Source organism: Microchirus variegatus, assembly GCF_963457635.1.
Source record: "Microchirus variegatus genome assembly, chromosome: 20".
NCBI lineage: Eukaryota > Metazoa > Chordata > Actinopteri > Pleuronectiformes > Soleidae > Microchirus > Microchirus variegatus.
Window position 1 is genome coordinate 10,106,960 of NC_139821.1, and position 19,873 is coordinate 10,126,832.

General features: G+C 42.6%; 1 protein-coding gene across 1 annotated transcript in view; it reads left to right on the top strand.

Annotated features, from left to right (window-relative positions):
• celsr1a (cadherin EGF LAG seven-pass G-type receptor 1a) overlaps positions 1–19,873 on the top strand; it is a gene marked incomplete at both ends in the record, with an annotated part of 95,381 nt that overhangs the window by 19,367 nt on the left and 56,141 nt on the right. The gene's annotated exons all lie outside the window — the stretch shown is intronic.

A 19,873-nucleotide genomic window follows, 5' to 3' on the forward strand; every position in this document is an offset into this window, starting at 1 on the left:
AGAGTTTGTTTTCCATATTACAAGGCAGGTTTTCAGGGAAGTTATTAGGCAGCTCAATATTAACATGCTGATGTTTGGTTGGCATGTTTACCATGGTCAGAATCTCGGATTAGCAGGTTACCATAGTCATTGTAAGCCTATCATTGTGCTGACATGAGCACATGAGAAATGAAGGGCTGTCAAGTTTTATCTGAAACTCAGATATCTTTTCAAATATGGGTGAAAGTTCAAACTTGAACCTTAAAAACCCATTTAGGTTAGAAATATACAGCCCGGAAGCCCATCAGACCTTCTGAGGTTTTGACCGTATGGTCCAGCAGAGGGAGGTGGGAGTGCATCTTGGCCTTGAATGCACTTTGACCCATCAAAGACAAATAGATATTCAGGATTTATTTTGATTTTATGTGCTCCTGCCCCTTTTTACTACACGATAACTTTCACTTTCAATATCTTGCAGTTATTCAACCGTTTAGGAATGCACAAATGCCACAAATGCGTTGATGAATCTTGTCTGTGATTGGATAGTCGCTGCGCGGGAGTCCTAAAGGCTACCATAATGACAATGACAGCTCTATTTCTCTGCTTTCTAGTATTTTTTGGGAATTTTCTCGATACCATTTTTCTAGAATGGTCTAGGAGTTATAGTAATGAGAATTACGCATGCCAAATCCTGTCGGCGACAAATCGTCTTACTGGGCCAACAATAATAGTAGTTTAATAGTTTAATAGTAGGAGTAATAATAATGGTAATGTGTGCAAGTCCATGTTTGCATATGGCTAAGTGGAAAGGATATCACAATATATTTGTAGGAGTAGCGTGTCACATTATATTCATTTGAAGAACTTTTGGAAAAGCCCTAGTATGAACCTATGATAGTGTGCACAGTGCTTTGGCCTAAAAGCTGTACGTGCACTAACAGACACACTCTTCTCTACAACTGCTAAAGTTGCAGTTATTTTTCCCTCTGGATATCCATTCTTCTGGAGACCTCCCAGCAGGATCACACCTCATCTGGATATCATGCATGCATGGCACAGATACAGGATCAATGCTTGTTTGTGTCTCACAGGGAGTCAGAGTGTTGGATGCCTTTCACAGGCTTATTTGCCTACTTAATCGCCTCCACATTCCAGTCTCGACCACAGGAATGATTTCACCTGCGAGCAAAACCGAGAAACATTTTTATAATTTGACCGAGTGTTGCCTATAAATGTGTGTGTGTGTGTGTGTGTGTGTGTGTGTGTGTGTGTGTGCAATCACCTGCATGCAGTTTGAATGGAGCTTTGGCCAAAACAATTCTCAGACACACGCTCAAAACAGACTTTTTAGCCATATTCTTCCACACACACTCATATCCAGTAGTCTGTTCTTAGTCTTATTATAATGACCGTGCTCCTCTTCTTTCCTGCATGTCACGACATGTCACCAAAACTTCAATAACCACCCTTTTTTTTTTTTTTTTTTTGAAGAGCAGGAATATTCTGTATTTTTGATTGATTGAGGCTCAGACAGTAATTCATGGGACTATTAAAATGTGTCTCTTTGGGGGTGGAGTCAACAGCTTTGTGATGTTGGGGCGTGTACCTGCAGGTACAGCTGAAGACATACTGTACTTTACTGTTTTCCCCCCAAACCTAATAAATCCCACTTCATGAGCAGAGAGTTGTGGGATGAGGAGGGAATTTAAGATTTTAAGTCTGAAATGTTGACGAGGAATTGGACAGAATGTTAAGATGTGGCCTTTAAGGGTTGTTTGAAGTGTTTTTGAAACAGAAATATGTTCATCAGATTCACTATAGTGGATATTTGAAATAATGACAATAAAGAGTGGACCGTAAAAGAGTGGAAAGTGAAATGTTGTTTTTGAAATATTACAGCTGTTTAATCAAAAGGGCCACTCAAGTCCCCTTTTTTTCTCCGTTAAAATAAGAAGTAAGTAATGCTGTTGTACACGCTGACAGTAATTACTACCTTAATTTCAGTTAGGAATGCAGTCAATTTGTCAGAGGTTGAGAATGAGTTGGACCTCCCATGCTTAGAACACATGTCCACAAGCCAATATTAACACTTTTAACACACCTTTTTGAATATAAGATATTTGATATTTAATGTGGTTTACAGTTGTTGTTTTATATATATATATATATCATATGAATTGATCAATTGGTCATTGGTCAACTAGCAAACTATTTAACCGGTAGAATTAAATGTGTAAATAATACTTTGCGTCACTCTTTTGCCAGTTCATTACCAATTGTGGAACTTGAATTACGATGATGAAAAAAAACCTCGTAGGTTGATTGAAACTGATCCATCCCTCCTTTATTTGCTTGAAGCTGACTCACCCACCTCACGCCATTCTTGTCAGCCATGTCACCGAGCACAATGCAGTGACATTTATCTGACCCTCTGGAGGAGAAGACGAGGGAAGGAGGAGAGAGGGAGAGAGGATGGAAGTTGTGGCTATGATAATCCTTTAGAGGGAGTAAAGTAAGGAGGAGGAGGAAAGGAAGGAAGGAAGGGAATAGGATTGTAGGGGGGGGTGTCCACTTCTTTTTTGCCCTCACATTCCCTCTTTTTCTGACTTCAAACAATCTCCCGGTGAGAAGGAATTATTCCACTCCGCTCAACCGTTCTACTTTGTAACACCGCAGTTCCCCCCCCACCAGTCTGTCTCCTCTGCAGCCCCCCCCCCCCCACCCCCCTATCACAGCCATTTACTTTCCACAGAGAATAGTCTTGTAAATGGGATGTTAAGCTTTATTGAAAAGCTTTTAGTGGCGCTATTATAGCCGATGGACTCAAAGTATGAGTTATATTTTACCTGCTATGCTCTCTTACGCGTTTGCACTGTAGGTATCAGTCTTGAGCTTTTATGGACGTAAAATGTTTGTTTTTGAATTATCGACAGGCATTCCATTTTGAATGTTTCCCCTGTAATGTGAAAGACCAGTAATTAAAAAAAAAAAAAAGGGCCGCTGCATGCGTTTTCTACAAAAGAACACCTTGAGAGAGATCCCCGGAGATTTACAAGATAAAGGCCCCCCCGACCAGTAAAAAGTCAGCGAGGGCCCATAAAACCCAGACTCAAACAGTCTTTTTGTTTGTGAAATGCACCCTGAGCTTTCCATCGCAAGTGTGTTTGTCCTCGATCCAAACAGAGAGAAAGGTATTTCATGAGTGTTTTTTTTTTTTTTTGTTCATGCCAGAATCAGTGACGTGGACGATAGAAACATCAACAGGTCATCTGGCAAGCCCGGTAGCTGCGGGTGGGCTACGAGCCCGGCCGAGATCAACCACTCCTCTCTGACATCTGTGTCTGTATCAGCGATGTTTCAGTGTGCTGGCTTGGATTGCTTGGTGACAAAGTGATGAACTGCACGCATGAATGAATGAATGAATTTGTCTGCATGACTTGCTGCTTGGCCTGAGTCGATCCATGAATGACTCATTGGTTGGACAAAATGTCTGGCCGGGCGTCCAACTGGCCCAACTACGCATGAACAGCTGATACACCACACATCATATGTTACTACAATAGGCTTAACATCCATAAACCACACATTTGGAATATGCCATAGCTTATAGGTTACTGAAGAGTCTTTAAATTACACACACTTTACATGGCATTGCATTTTGGAAATTGTGTTTTGAAGCGGACCTAGACCGGAAGTTCCAATTAACGCTGTTTTTTAGTGTGTATCTGAGTCATCACCTAGTTTAAGAAGCCCTGAAGGTTTAAAACGAACAGTTCAGCCATTGCTTAGAACGCTGTGTTTTATTGTAATCTCGGGCTCAGCGAGATCCCTGGAAAAACCCGGTCCGGTTACTTAAACAACAGTTCTCTGGAGCAGCAGATCGTCCTGCTCCGGGCACTAGTCCGGGCACATCCGGTTGCGTACATTGAACCGCAGAAGAAGAATAACGTCCGTTGTGGAGCTGTTTCACGAGCGACAGTGTCTTCTGACTCTGGGTCTGACTCCGGGTCAAAGTCATAAAAGGGACTGAGGCGGGGAGTCGTGACAAAACTATTTTTAAACACTGTTAAAACAATGTTTTGATAATGAGGAACGGTGGATGCACTATCCACCGTTCCAGAGGGGGGAGCTGCGCTTCTGAGAGCGGGCGTGCTGAATATGTCACTTCCGGGTATTGGCCAATCACAAGACAGTCTGTCTTCTGGGTGTGAGAGTTTGTCTGAAAGATCGCGGCTGGGCAACAGCGTCAGAAAAGAGGACTTCTATCGTCTCGTTTACAGCAACTAGGAGGTTTATGACCATAAAAACAAGTTATTGTATGTAAGTAGACCTCCATAACTAACATATATGTGCAACAGGACCACTCTATGTGAGCTTTAAGTTGAAAAATATAAGTAAGTTGATGGTAGAAGTTCATGCTATCAACTATTAGTCAAGTTGTGGACAATAAGAATACAATAAGCAAGTAAAAGTGGGCAAATGCATCATTGTTTTTAAGTTTCTCAGGTTTCTAATCATCCAGAATTCAGTGCTGATTTGTGAGTTTTCAATTTAAAACAATACAAAACCAAAAATGAAACCATGGTAATCAGGGTGGCAGACATAGCTGGAGCAGAGTTTGTTCATTTTTAAATGGAAACCGTGTAACATGGACAGCCTTATGATGCCAGTGTTGGTCCCTGGAAGCCAATTATCCCCGTGAACTGTGCGTTTCTGCCGCTGTTGCAGCAGTTGATGTGTTGCACAAGCTCCTACAATGAACTCAATGTTGTTCTATAGAGCTTATGCATGTGCAGTTGCCATATGTCTGTCATTGGATTTTGATTACATATTCTTGGCTTTCTGTGAGTGAACTTGGCCCAGAGCAACATGAGCAGTGACAGCAGGATGTAGATATGCTGCGTGGTTATCATTGTGGCTGAAAATCTTCTTAAGTGAAACTCTTTGGTATTATAGGAGAAGGTCTCACCACTTTGTGTAGTTGAGGATGCAGCTTAGGACACATTTTTAAAGACACGTTACATGGCCCAGTGTGTGTAAAAAAAAAGTATGCTTGCTCAGCATTTGTAGATGTGCCTCTTGATAATTATTGGCTTTCGCTGTTCCTCTGACAGCCCGAAAGATCGGGCTAATACATTAACAATTTATAGTCTTTCTGAAGACTTCCTGAAGTTGACAGCAGGTCTGAAAACAAGCCTTCAGGCCTGGAATTCTCGACAGGAGAACAAAGACTGAGGCAGCTGGGAGATTTTCACCATGCCTAATTGGGAACGAAAACTAACAATTACAGCAAGCTGCTTCTGCAAAAGCTAAACCATGTTTGATTCCCGTTGTTCTGCCTTGGTTAGTGTTGACTTAAAGTGAAGAATGGCAGGTATTTTTTCTTTCTTTCTTCTCGGAGCTGAGGACCTGTCACTTACCAAGGGTCACTTGAAAAACCAGGGGAATAAGTGAGCCTTCAGTAGGAAGGCATACATTGTATGCAAATGTTATTCTCTTAGTGGTTTAGTGTTACAGTTACACTACCGTTCAAAAGTTTGGGGTCACTTAGAAATGTCCTTATTTTTGAAGGAAAATACCCTTTTCCAATGAATATAACATTAAACGAATCATAAATACACTCCATACATTGTTAATGTGGTAAACGACTATTCTAGCTGCAAACGTCTGGTTTTTAATGGAATATGTACATAGGTGTGTAGAGGCCCATTTCCAGTGTTCTAATGATACATTGTGTTTGCTAATAGCGTTAGAAGGCTATTGGATGATTAGAAAACCCTTGTGCAATGATGTTAGCACAGCTGAAAACAGTTTTGCTGGTTCTTTGACGAAAGGGCAAAATTATTATTTTGAATAAAAAAATCATTATTTCGAATCTATGTCAATGTCTTGACTGTATTTTCTATTCATTTTGCAACTCTTTTGATGAATAAAAGTGTGAGTTGTATAGGTGACCCCAAACTTTTGAACAGTAGTGTGCATTATCATTATCACAGCACTGAAACAATCACTCGACCAATAGTTTCTGCTCTCCGTGTGAGAGAATATGGTGCTTTTACATTTACATTTAACTATTGCAAATTAGTCTTAAATTCCTGCCTTGTAAAAACAAATATCTCAATAATGTCACTGTTGTGGATGAGATCATTTCTGTCCCCTTTTGGGGGCCCTTGGCTTTGTAAGGGGGCGGGGTTTGGCAGAGTGCCCCCAAAATGCCAGCGGGGGAGGAGGAGGAGGAGGTGGAGGCAGGGTGGGGACATTGAGCGAGCATTCAGCAGGTGTCGACGAGCTGTTGGGGGGGGGTTGGGTAAAGGGGGTCAGCATCTCTTGAGCTTTGTCTATATAGCGACTGCAAAGAAAACAGCCTCATGCTCGCACATCTCCACACAGTTGAACGCACAAAAATGTCTGGAAGATTTTCCTGACTCTATTTAAATTGACACAAGTCTCATCGTTTCCCATGGTAACCCCCCCCCCCCCCCCTTCACTAACACACACACACACACACACACACTGACCTGCCCCTCCCCTCCCCTTTCGTCTTCTCCCCTGCTTTGTTGAAAAGAGCCAATCGCGCGTCGGCTGGTAACTAGGCACCCTATTTATCAGTAACCAGCGCCAACAATAACTGTAACCCGACACCTCCTCAGAGAGAAAGAGATGGAGGGAAGTAGAGAGTTGGAATGAGATGGAGAAAAGAAAAGGAGCCAAACAGAAAGTCAGGAATTTCCCCAGAAAAACTTGAAATTTTAAATACATTTTGTAATAATAAGTGATAAATACTTTTATTATAACTTCAAACGAGCGCGCCTGTTGTTTTGGCCCGTCGGAAAAAGTCATATTTTACGACGTCAGAGTATAATAAAAGTGAATAAATTTATACGGGCATGTGTAAGAAAGTCAGGATGAGCAACGGCAAAGGACAGAAGCAGAGAGAAAGAGAGGATCTGATGTCGCTGTAATGGATACTCAGGTCCTATCAGGCCATTCATGGCTGGGTAGCTCTTAAGAGAGCGATGCAGGTCGACCTGTGAGGAGGCTTTTGATCACTGGGTGCTCCCACCAAACCACCTATTTGTCCGCTCTTAGCTTATCAAGTGGGATCAATACTAAATACGGTGGGAGAGAAGGGTCTGAGTGTGCATGTTTGTGTGGGCTGTTGCTTACATGTGTGTTTGTGTACGCGCAGAGCAGCAGAGCGTAACCAACTGAAGGCTGCGTGGCCCCTAAGACTGCTTGTGTGTGTGTGTGTGTGCATGTGCAAATGCATTCCTGGCTATAGCCGATTGATTCCCTCCCTCCCAAACGGAGAATGGTCCGTTTGACTCTTCACCCTTCTGTGATCTGCTGAATGAGGACTTTGAAAAGATCTAATTCTGCTTAGACTAATGAGTCGACCACACACGCAGAAGAACGGACTTCACTCGTCATGAGAAGGCAACCGCCCCAAAATCACCTAAGACTGTTGAATGCGTGAACATGTGAAGTGAAAAACATTCCTTACTTTTTGAAGATATACTTACTGCATACTAATCTATCGATAAAGCAAGTTGCGTTTGCGTGTCTGTCTGTCTGTGACGGGCATATCTCGCTGACTGTTTGTCAGATCGCCCTAAGACTTTGGATATGGGTTGAGCATGGCCCGATGGCGTGCATCCTTGATTTTCAAATTTTTTGGAGGAATTTTAATTTTCACTGATATATCATGCTGCACTTTCGCTGATTTATCACACTACACCAGGCAGGCAGCGGCTCATCAGCAGAAGCTGTGCTGTCTGGAGTGGGGAGGTGGGAGTGAAGAGGCATGACATTTTCACACGGTTCACCGCAGAACATGGTGTTATACTGAAACGACGAGGTGTCCATTCACCAATACGCGAGCACATATCTATTTTTGCATTATCATGCTACTACTTTGCAGCTAACTTGGCGAACCCGTTTCCAAAGCTAAGCTAACGAGGTCATGATTAGCATTAGCGTACGGCTATCATAATGCAAACACTGTGCAACCTCATTAGGCCCAACGCAAATGTTTTCGTTTTCGATTAGTGCACAGTGTTTGTATTATGTTAGCCTTTACGTTCCTTATCATGCATTACCATAGCTGAAACATCTTCTTCAGCTCCCACTATCGGAATACATACTTCCTACGGGCACTGCACTAGTGTCTAAAAACAACAAGATTGATGTTATATATTTTGTTGTAACGGACCGTCTCATTTTTGTTGCCCTCTAATGACGTCAGGTCATGTTGACAACTATTTTTCCAGTGTGCTGTCTTCAATTTTATTCATTTTACTGTGTGTATTTTTCAATAATGGACCGTGACTACTCAATTGTTGTTTGCTGTTGTATTCCTGAGGCTCTCGCTGTAAAATCCAACCCCACAGGTGAACCCAAACACTTACTGTTTAGATTCTTTAGCTGCAGAAATGATATACCGTGTGTTTAATGGCTGTTTACGTTCAGGTTTATTTCTCAGACAGCCCAGTGGCCTCAATGTCCATCTGTTTTCAGTTTTTGGACTAGTTTTTGTCGTCGTCGTTCTTTTCACCACTCAGCTCTGACAGGTCATGATGATGATGCTCATGCTAGTTTTTACATGATGTCAGGGGCTAATAGCTACTCGTTAGAGTTAACGCACTATACAAGTTTGGACTTGGAGTAGAAATGCAGTCTTTGCCTTAACTGATCTCTGTACGGCTCAGTCTCTTGTCTGTTTTTTCCCCTTGTCTGTGCATTTTCTGCTGCATGTTTAGTTTCTGTTCAACAGCTCCATCACCCATCCTCCTTATCTTATCTCTTTCATTCTTCGAGAGACACCAAAAATGACAACCACGCTTTAAAAAAAAAAAAAAAAAGGGATATCCATAGCTATTAAATTACAAACAGCACTTAAAAACAAATCATGGTCTGAGATGAAAACAGGATGACACTTTCACCACAAGATCTCTGAAAGAGATACTGAATGATTAAATAAAAGTGATGCTTAAATTACCCTTTTGCAATAGAAGTCTTCAATTAAACTGTCTCTCAGTTGTCAGTCTGAGACAGAGGAGCTGACGGTGGATCATTTTTCTGTCTCCTTAATTTAACTTCTGCGTGTGTGGGGTAAACTTGGCAACTTGGGCACAACACCTGGTGACCTTTGAACCTTTAATAAAAGGCGGGGCTTTAAGTTGATTAGCCGACTCGGGAGAGAGGTCCGACGGACATGAGGAGAAGCGGAGTAAGAGATGCGGGAGCTGACGCCGCTGAAAGTCTGAGGTCTCAGAGTGCTTGAGTGCAGCGGCTAAGTGGATTTGACGGTGTTTTAAAAATCAGTTATGGAATCAGCACAGAGATTTGATAGCACCTCCGGCTGCCTTTATATTTGCAGAACTAATGGTGCGTGATATCTTTCAGATAACCTCTGGTGTCTGTACTTTTGCGAGGATAGAGGTTCTCGCTCGATAAGTCTGGGATTATGCTCTGAAATGTTGATTAAGCGAGACAAAGTAAGCATCGCACGACACTCGCCTGATTTATTTGAAAAACTAATTTGGGCTAGATGACCTTAATCTGGTTTCCTACAGTCAGTCAGTCACTTGTCCATGCAGAGTAAAGCCGTTTAATTGGACTACTGTCCAGTGTCTGCTTCCACCATGTCAGGTGGCGCTACACCCTTTCAGATTGTTAGCATTAGGTGGCTTCCGGTTTATCATTTAGCCATTCGTTAGCATTTGTCGGCCTGGATTTTGCCACATTTTTCTCACTCTTGACTTCCGTTTTTGTCTTCCTACTTATTTGCGGGTGAAATCCAACTGTGCAGCAAGTGCAGAACACCATGCAATTTCAACCATCCTCACAAGTATTTTAAAGGTGCCATATGTAAGAATATAAAAAAAAAACGGTTACTACATTCAAATTTAAAATACAGAGGTCTTTTAGGTTTTTCGTTTTCTGACGTAACTGGCAACCCGTGGTTGCTCGGCAGCTGAGACTCTACTGACTGCAATGATTGGTAGATGGCGGTAGGTGGCGCCACATGCCAAAACATAAACATGATTTGCAGTCTGCAAAATGTTTTTTTTAATGCAAATATTTTGGCTGTACTGTTGTTGTTGGTGAGTTCATTATGTTATATGAACATTATTCCTGAGTCTCTGTGACATAGTAGGAGGATTTTATGGCCAGTTGCTTTAGATTTATTACATAATGCACCTTTAAAAGTCTGGTTTTAGTCCGACTAACACCGTAATCAGACTTTTATAATGCTTTGTCAGCACACCCAGAGCGGAACTTGTCTCACCTTCCGTTTTCAACTCCCCTCTGTCTTCAGGGTGTCTCCCAGAACTTGTTAAAACACCGGCACACGATGTACATTACTAGCAGCCGATTGTATCGTCACAAACCTTGTCACAACAACAAGCCCGATACCTCGTCTCCCCTCTCTGCTTTCAATCTCGTGTCCACATCTGTACTTCGCTGATCAAGGCCTCTCTCTCTATTCGATCTCTCTGATTAATTACCTTCATTGGCAGCAGTCGAGAGGGTGAGGAGCTAACAAGTGCACTAACACCAGTCCACCCTCAGGCTCTATAAGACAATCCAGGAGCCTCATTTAAGCTCGTTTTGCATTGTCTGGCCTCCTCATCCGGGCTCGTTCAGCATTGTCTGGGCAGGAACAGTGCGTCTATTCTTCTTTCCCCTTCTCTCCCAGCTATCCTAAATGGGACATCGATATTCTAGCCGAGTCGTTTCTTGGCCCAGGCACTCGATGCCCCCCGAGTGCTCTGCTTAAGTACGGCCACCAAGGGCACTTGTGGGCGGCTTGTGAAAGTCCATTCTGCCTAAAGGTGAAGGTGGAGGAGAAGGTGATACAGCAGTGCAAGCTTCCGAACTTCCTCGTGTGCCAAAGTCAAAGAGTGTGACATCACCACAGTGTGCGGACGATTCCTTCCTTCCGCCGTGCACCCTGGTTTTGGATGCTTATGAGATATGCTTTCTGTCTTACTGAAGTATGCTTTCTGAGTACAGTAGAGAGGTATCTTCACTTGCACTGACTGGGCTTCAGTGTGTTTGTATGGAGTGCTGTATAGGTCTTTGTTTAGACTCTTACATGGGATTGTTACCTCAACAATGAACGAAGGAGCTCTTTAATATACTACGTTTATGCGTCTGCAAAGGCGCAGTTTGTGAACAGGCAAGGCAGGCAACTGCTTGGGGCCCCGAGCCGATAGGGGGGCCCCGACACTTGGAGCCTGAGGGCTGTTTTTACTGAAATGTGCAGTGACCAGCCGCCTCCCCGTCCCCCTTTAACAACATTGGGCGATTTGCAATGACATCTCAGTAGGAAACCTCCCTAAAGGGGCCCCACCTCACTTTAACCTGTGTGAAGTTATCGTTCTGCAAGTTGGAAAATGAAGAGGATTATTTGCTATCATATTATTTGCATTACATATGTGTAATGCATATCTTTTTAACTCAGTTTATATATGTTTTTTTTCAGTTATTTACAGTATTTTATTGTTCTATATATTTATATTGTCACGGACCTTTTAATTACAAGGTTTTTTCATGTTATTTCATTCATTTTGAAAAAATAATATTTTGAACTCATACATTTTTGGTTGGTGTCAGATTATTTATAACATAATGGTGATGAACACTGGTTGGAAGGGCCCCCTGGGAATTTTTGCTTAGGGCTCCTACAGACTCTAGAATCGCCTCTGTGCTATTAAAAATGCATGGTGTCGTCTGCACTGCATCAGTCCTTTACAGACATTTTCTCAAACTTGACGGACATTATTTAATATAAGAGGTTGACTTATATTATGGGGGTTTCATTAGCCGATATATGATGCCATTAGTTGAACAACACTGAAAGTATGTGTTCTGAGAACAATGTTGACATGAGTACGAGAATAATCTGCCAATAATTAAATAATCAGGTGCAGAGCAGGTTAGAACAATGAACATTCATTCATGCAATTTATGGTTTCTTGGCTCTCCCCCTGGAGCCTTTAATAGGCATGCTTTCATATTAAACAATATATCACAGGAATAAAGAAGAATGGAATTTGTTTTAACTGTGTTGTTTTAGGTTCAGGGATTTGTTCAAATGAGCAGTTTTAAGTCTCGAACTCCTGCTTGAAGCGCTGCCATGTCGTTCCCACCTGTTCATTCAAAGGGGCCGTTTGATTGCTTCACTTGCTGATCCCGCTTCAGTCAGCATGCACACGTGTAATCCCACCTGTTCTCCGGCTGTAGATGGGATGTTATCCTTCTGACAACTCAAGCACACACACACACACACACACACACACACACACACACACACACACACACACACACACACACACACACACACACACACACACACACACACCCAACACCCGAAACCCTCACCTGCTCTCCTCCCCCTCTCCCACCACTCGCTCACTCACTCCTGGTGGTGAATGGAGTCTTATTGTGTTCCGGACTGCCACAGCAGTTACAGTAAGAGGAGGATGAGGAGTAGACATGAAGAAGAGATAGAGGAAGAAAGGAGTGGATGTCCTTTGGCAGGATGAGCGATTTCAACAGCTGTGTTTTTATGTGTGCGGCGATGATATATGGTCACACACGATTTGGAGATCTACCACGACAGTTAATCAGACTAATAAAACACTGTTACTCGCACACACAAACACTATCTACTTCCAGTCTTTTCTCAGTCATACTGCACATTTAATGTGTTCTGACCAGTGGGAATGTGTGAAATCTGCATTTATTCCCAGGCCAAATTATACAGGTTTTTTCATCATCTGCTGCATTTTTTTTGGTAGGGTTAGGGTTAACCCGAATTCTGGCCTCATTTCCAGTGCAACACCAAGACACTTTACTTCTACCGTATTTAATGTTATGAATGACTTCGAAAACTTCAGTCAAAGTTGAGTTTTGAACAAGGGCCGGGAGTAAAAGAAAAGCAAAATATAGCGACTGTAAAACTGCCACTGAGCCAATAGAGTTTTGTACCATATAGCCCACAATATAATAAGGGACTACTTTTTGTTACAGGTGCCATTTGATGCATTGATCTGAATGTATTGTTGCATTTGACCAGTAAAGAACATGGATGTATAATATGAACTGGATAGAGCACCGCCCCCTCTGCCTTGAAGACAATTTTTACATGGTGGGGTACTGCAACAGAAAACCCCAAAGAGCCCAAAAGCAATTTTTCCCATTGACCGCAATAGTAAAAGAGACGCCTGTAAAAGTGTCCACAGGACACTTTCGAGACATGGACACAGGCTTTTATAGATCTTTATATGGTAGTGACACTACTGCGCATGCTCTATGGGCCCCATAACTCGGAAATAAACGCGGAAGTCAACAACTTCTTTGAGCATATGCGCTGGGTGAGCAGCTTCATAGGAATGAAGAACCACAAAACTTTGGGCTCCTTCTCCAGTGTTAACAATATAGTTGTGTAAGTAGGGAACATAGACAACAAATCCCGGGTATACCTGCTAATTAATTTCATTTTCTCTCCATGAGTAGCTTCCCTCCCTTGCCCCTGTTTTCACCACTTTCTGGTCTGCACAGTAGTCTTCATGTGTCAATTCTATCTGCCATGTGTCCCTAAGCTCAACCTTCTCCGTCCTCGGCACGTTTAATCCGACGGACAGATGAGCGGCGTTCCTGAGAGAAATATGACTTATGACAGCTCGTGGAAAAAAGATGAGAGGGTTCCTTTTTTTTTTTTTCAGATATGAACTGTACGAACACACGTGCACATACAGTGTGCCTAGGGTATGAGCCGACGTTTGTCGAGCAGAATCGTGGCCTCTGTCGGCTCTTCATGAAGCGGCGATCTCGTCGACAGTCTTGGCTGTGATTGTAATTGTGCAACAACCGTACCGTTGTAGCGTTGTTAGTCCACCCAAAATGTGTCAGACAGCGTCGGAATCACAGACCTTTGATGTGAGAAGTGTTTTTCAGATGTCATGAAATAAAATACGGCAAGAGCGTGGTCTTATATCTCCCAGAAGACATAAATCTCTTTGAGGTCTGTGTCTTTTAACCCGCTGCCTCTGACATTCCTGCAGTTTATCATCGACTCGCTCGGTTTCGCCTTCGTTTGCATTCAAATTCACCGCTGTTGTCGTCGTTTTAAGCGGGGCGATTAAACCCTGGGCTCCGTGTATCCTTTAATCTGATCATGTGTAAGGTTTGACGGCAGCAGCCGTAATTAATTCTCCTCAAAATACAGAAACACAATTTGGCTGCGAATATGAGCAATTATTGTTGTAGGAGTCTCATTTTACACCTCTATTTGATCACAGTGGTAGGTGGTGCTGCGACATTAAGTTTGCAATATGCTATATTTTTGAGGTAGATATCAGATAACTATCCTCACTTGTCTGCCTTTCATTTCATTCTCACTTCAAACTCTTGCTTCCCTCTTCCCTCCTTTTCTTTCTGTTTGTCTTCTATTTCGACAGAACTGGCTTTACATCTTTTGATTGATGGTGATTTGATTGCATTTACCTCGGCGTATGTTTTTTTTTAATTTTATTTTCTGGGTGATTTCCCTCTCTGTCTTCAGTGTAACAGGATGTCAGCCGATGTGTCTGCAGGCTGCGGATACGTGATCTGATGTTAAGAATTGAGAGGGAGGTGAGACTTAGATGAGATAAAATGCTGGACGCGGTGGAAACTACTATTTAAGGACAATGGCGACTTTAAGGGAAACTCATATGTCACAGTTTTGGGTTTTGTGTGTGTGTGCGTGTGTGTGTGTGTATGTGAGACCACATCTAAAGTCAAGCTTGGTGTTTTCCCCTGATAGGACAGAGTTGTTCAGGTGTGTCCAATAAGGAGGAGCCCACGTTTGAATTTTCAACCAGTGACTGGATAGAAGCCACTTGTGTTACAGGCTTTTGTGTTGATTCAAATATTTGAATCTTGTGTCGCGGAGGCAGGGAGAGGGAAGGAGGGAGGGAGAGGGAGGGAGGGAGGGAGGGGGAGAAAAAGAAAAGCAGGAGAAAGTTGTCTCCTCCTTTTCTGAGATATTAACGGTGCTTTTTACGTGGTCGCTCAGCTGTAAAACATTTTAACTGTGCTGTAAAGAGTGTCGCGAGGTGAGAAAAATGGCAGATATTTCTTAACAGGCTTCCTCCCTCGAGGTAATAACGTTTTTAAGCGCTCGGCTACTATTCTCTCGAGGAAAGGAATTTTGGTATTTTTTACTCTACTTTTTTAAGGGTTCTTGGTCTATTTTGATCCAGAGAACCCTTTAACCCTAGAACACCATTGCCGGGGGGTTTTCTCCAGAGCAAATAAATGTATGTGATTTTCATGAAAACCAAGTTTTCATCTTCATAATTTTTTGTTCCCAAATTCCTCATTTTCCAGTAATTTTGGAGCATTTTTATATGCTCCCCTCATGATGCTTTTCTTTCATTTTGTTAGACACGACACAGTTTAAAATAAAAGAACACTACTCAAATTTGTCATGTTTTGTCATGTTTTGATATATTTTGATGACAAGTACTTTTTATTGGGTGTATTTATTATCTCGGGTAAAAATCACCCGGCTTTAGTGATGGTGTTTTGAATTTGAGCGATAGTGTTCTAGGGTTAAAACCCCTTTCCTGAATAAAGGGTTTTAAAGGGGTTCTTGGTAACACTCAGGGTTCCAGGTGGAATCTTAATAAAAAGGTTCTACCTGGAACCAAAAAGGGTTCTCCTATGAGGACAAGCCAAAGAACCATATATGGTTCTACTAAGCATTTGTAAGAGTGTATAAAGGGCTGAAGAGTGTGCCTCTCTGGTGGGCTTGACACTCGTGTGACACCTGCCTGAGCTGCAGATGTCACATCGGTTTGTTGTTGTTTTTAACTGACCCCTCGCTCTTAGCTCACTGACTAAACACTGTTGTTGATTTTATACTGTGGAGATGGGGGCAGGGGTCTGACCACCACAGTTGAAGTCAACCATATCAGTGCACAACACATGAGATAATGAAAGGAAATGTATAAAAACAGTTAAGATACTGTAAATATCAGGTAATAATTGATATTTTTCTTCACAGTCAAATTAATGATGACAAAATCTCCTGTAGTGTGTTATAAGTGGGTTTTTGATTGTGAGTGCTTGTAGACGCCTGCTTTTGTATGTGTGGCCTCTTTAGGACCTTTTTTTTTTTTTGGGCCATAAACAATGACCTTGTCAGTGACCTGTAGTCCTCACAGAGACCAAAACCTGGTCCTAGCAAGGCACAAACTAATCTCTGAGATTGCAGGATTTGAATTATGGTGAGGTCAAGGTAGGGTTAGACACTAGCTGGTTAACAACAGCTGACGGACAAAATGCAGTAGGTCTTTGTGTGGTCGTCTGTTCTCGTACACAAACACAAGCGTGTCGTCGGCGTAGTTCGCTTCACAGCTCGTTTATCACCTCTGCACCTACACTGCAATGCGTCTAATTGTGTGGCCCCCTCATTATGTCCAACTGTGCCGCGTTGATAATGAACTTCAACATTCAAACCACGATAACGACTGAAGTAACAGGTTTCAATTAGCGCTTGATCGTGCAAATTGATTACATTAGCGCCGGTCGGTTGTAAAGGAGCATTAACCAAAAATCGGAATTCGCTTGTAAATGTGTTTTTATCGACTGTGCAGACACCGTCTGCGAGCCGACAGAGATAAGGGGATGGCGATGTGTGAAGTTAATTAATGATTTACCCATGGTACTTCAAACCGTGGTCAGATTACACCGCGGCTTTGATGCTCCCTCCTCTCTTGTTTTAACTTGGAGGGTCATCTGTTGTATTAGGCCATTTTAAACTTCAGTGCCTGTTTGTGCTTATCTGCTGTGTGTGTGTGTGTGTGTGTGTGTGTGTGTGTGTGTGTGTGTGTGTGTGTGTGTGTGTGTGTGTGTGTGTGTGTGTGTGTGTGTGTGTGTGTGTGTGTGTGTGTGTGTGTGTGTGTGTGTGTGTGTGTGTGTGTGTGTGTGTGTGTGTGTGTGTGTGTGTGTGCTTACACACACAGAATTCCAATTTTCCATGGCGTTTGTCCGTGACACACCCTTTCCATGGTTCAGCCCATTCTCTGCGTGTGTGTGTGTGTGTGTGTGTGTGTGATCCCATGCTAGCAGCTGGTGGGCTCTATAAATAGGGTTGTTTTGGGGTTGCCCCCTGGAAAGACAAAGGAAGTAAGCGGCTATCTTGGAAAAGTGTGTCAAAAGCTATAATGTTTCGGTCGGGATCTCAGTCCGTTTTTTCCTTTATTATCCGCATAATTAATTCTACTCGACAGCTTTCCATGACTGAGCGATCATTTCCATCATGCTCCGTCTTTTATTTGGATCTGGTGCTCTGTAGTGTCACTACACATCTCGATCTATTACATCCAGTGTATCCCACACTGTCCGGTGCCATATCCCACCCACAATGAGAGCACTTCTCATAGCACTGACTATGCATTAGTGCCAATCAGCTACAGTTTACTTAGTAAAGAAAGAGCTTGTAGATATGGAGACAAAGTCTCATATCAGTCTGTACATAAAAGCTTTGTGTTTGTAGTGTGTGTGAAATGAGCTAACAGAGCTGCGTTTCATGTCCGAAATCATAATTGCGTGTTCATTATCGCACCTCTGCTACATTGTAAAGTCCATGCAGGGTATTTAGCATGTGTTTGTGTGCGGATCAATCTCTGGTGGAAAGTGGGAAAACCATTGTATTCTCAGCCACAGAGGGGGAGACGCAAGCCAGCAGACACTCTGTCTGTTATCAGTATGTTGAATGGAAACCTCCATTCCAGCACATTACAACAAGTAAGCACACCGCAGCTGCTGCTTAATGTCACTGTTCTGCCGAGTGACCTGTTGATGCCCGACTGAGTCTGTATGTGTGCTTTTTGCTCTGTATTCCCACCCACCTTGATTTACAGCGGGTCCCTGCTGCCACAAAGCACAGCAATAGCTCGCTTTTCCACTATACGGTTCTAGCACGGCTCGGGCTCCACGACACAGTTTTGGGTATCAGGCACAACGTTTTCCATTACTCCATCGTACCTCCTCAACGTGACACGAACACACAAACTCGTGACGAGCGAAGCAGTTCTTTGCGATGTGCTGAATCATTAGAATCAGTTAATTAAAAAGATTAGTTCAGTACTTCCTGCATAACCGGAGCACAGACCGTCTGACACGGTCACTGACCTAAAATATATGGCGGAACGTGTTGTGATTTGGCTCATGATCGCTTGGAACCTCGCCAGAGTAGGTACTAAAAAGTACCAGGTACCATCGCTAATGGAAAAGCAAAAAAAAAAAAAAAAAGAGTAAAGTTTGAGTCGAGCCGAGCCGCTGGAACTCTATCGTGGAAAAGCGCCACTAGTTGACCTTCATGTTACTTCTCTTTCTTTTACACTAAAATAAATTGGTATACTTGAACACAAAAAAAGAAAACCAGAGGAGGAAACAAAACAAACATAACACAATGCATACATTTTATTTTGTATCTTTTACTTTGGTCCCTCGATCAAAATCAACACTGACGGAGCTAATGAAATGAAAACATTCAGTGCTGAGCAAGTAAGGTTTGCTAAAAACACCTATGATAATGGCTAATAGATTATGGATGGAAGGTTTAGGTGCATCTTAGCATTGAGCTCAATATGGCAAGAAGAAATGATTGTGTTCACCCAGGTCTCGTGATTCCCTGATGCTGATTGTACGCTCTTAGAAATAAGGGTTCCAAAAGTGTTCTTCTACAAGGACTAAGGTTCTACCTGGAACCATTTGTTTTTCAAGGGTTCTTGGTAAAACTAATGGTTCCAGTAAGAACCATTTTGATCCAAGAACCATTTAAAACCTATTTAGCTGAATAAATGGTTTTAAAAGGGTTCTTGGTGGAACCCAAAGGGTTCTCCTATGAGGACAAGCCGAAGAACCTTATATGGTTCTACTTACTTTTATTTCTTAGAGTGTAGCCAAAGCAAAAAAAAAAACCCACATAGTTGCAGTCATTTGACCACTGAGTGAATGTTGATTAAACACATCACCACTGTTTAAAACCTGTTCAAACCCAGGATTAAATGTTGTTTTGTTTATTTTATTAGTGTGAATGGGGTTTACATGAGTTCTTCATCTTGATGCTGTTGGAGTTGACCTCCACCTGATGAGCGGCTCTATTTGACAGTGCATCTGTGTTGGTGTGAGGAGAGATTAAGGTCCTTAGAAAGGGCCTCAGAGTGACGGGGCGCCTGTGGCGGAACCTCACTGTGACTCTTTCACCTCTACACACACACACACACACACACACACACACACACACACACACACACAGAGAGTCATCCACCACACACTCAAGTACTCAGTGTTGTGCAGCAAAGCTGTGCAATCCGACCCATCTCCCAGCCCCGTTTCAACGGTGTTACACCCCCCTGTCAGTTTGATCTGGCCTCACCACCTGTTGTCAGCTGTATTTCACCCCTTTACACTCTGCAGCCCATACCCTTCCATATGCACCAGAGCATACAGTTGTGCCACATGAAGGTAGAAGACCAGACCCAACCTTCCCCAGGGGAAAAAATCCCAGCCGGATCCAATTACTCCCAGACAGAATCTGCTCCAACAACTTAATTCAATCTAGTGGCAAAAGTGTTACACAGTAAACAAGTCAAGCTGTTAAGCTGCAAGATAGAGGGATGAAAACGACATCAAAGTGAGCTAAAACTGTGATAAGCAACTATTTAACGTATGCTCACCATTAAGCCCCATTAAGGCTTGAAATGACAGCAGCAGATGTTAGAGTAATGTCAGCATCGCTGCTGTTTTACCTAATATTGTCTTTATATCATGTCATACCTTTATGTTAGGACTACACCCCACCTTGCATTACATAAAGAATACTTTT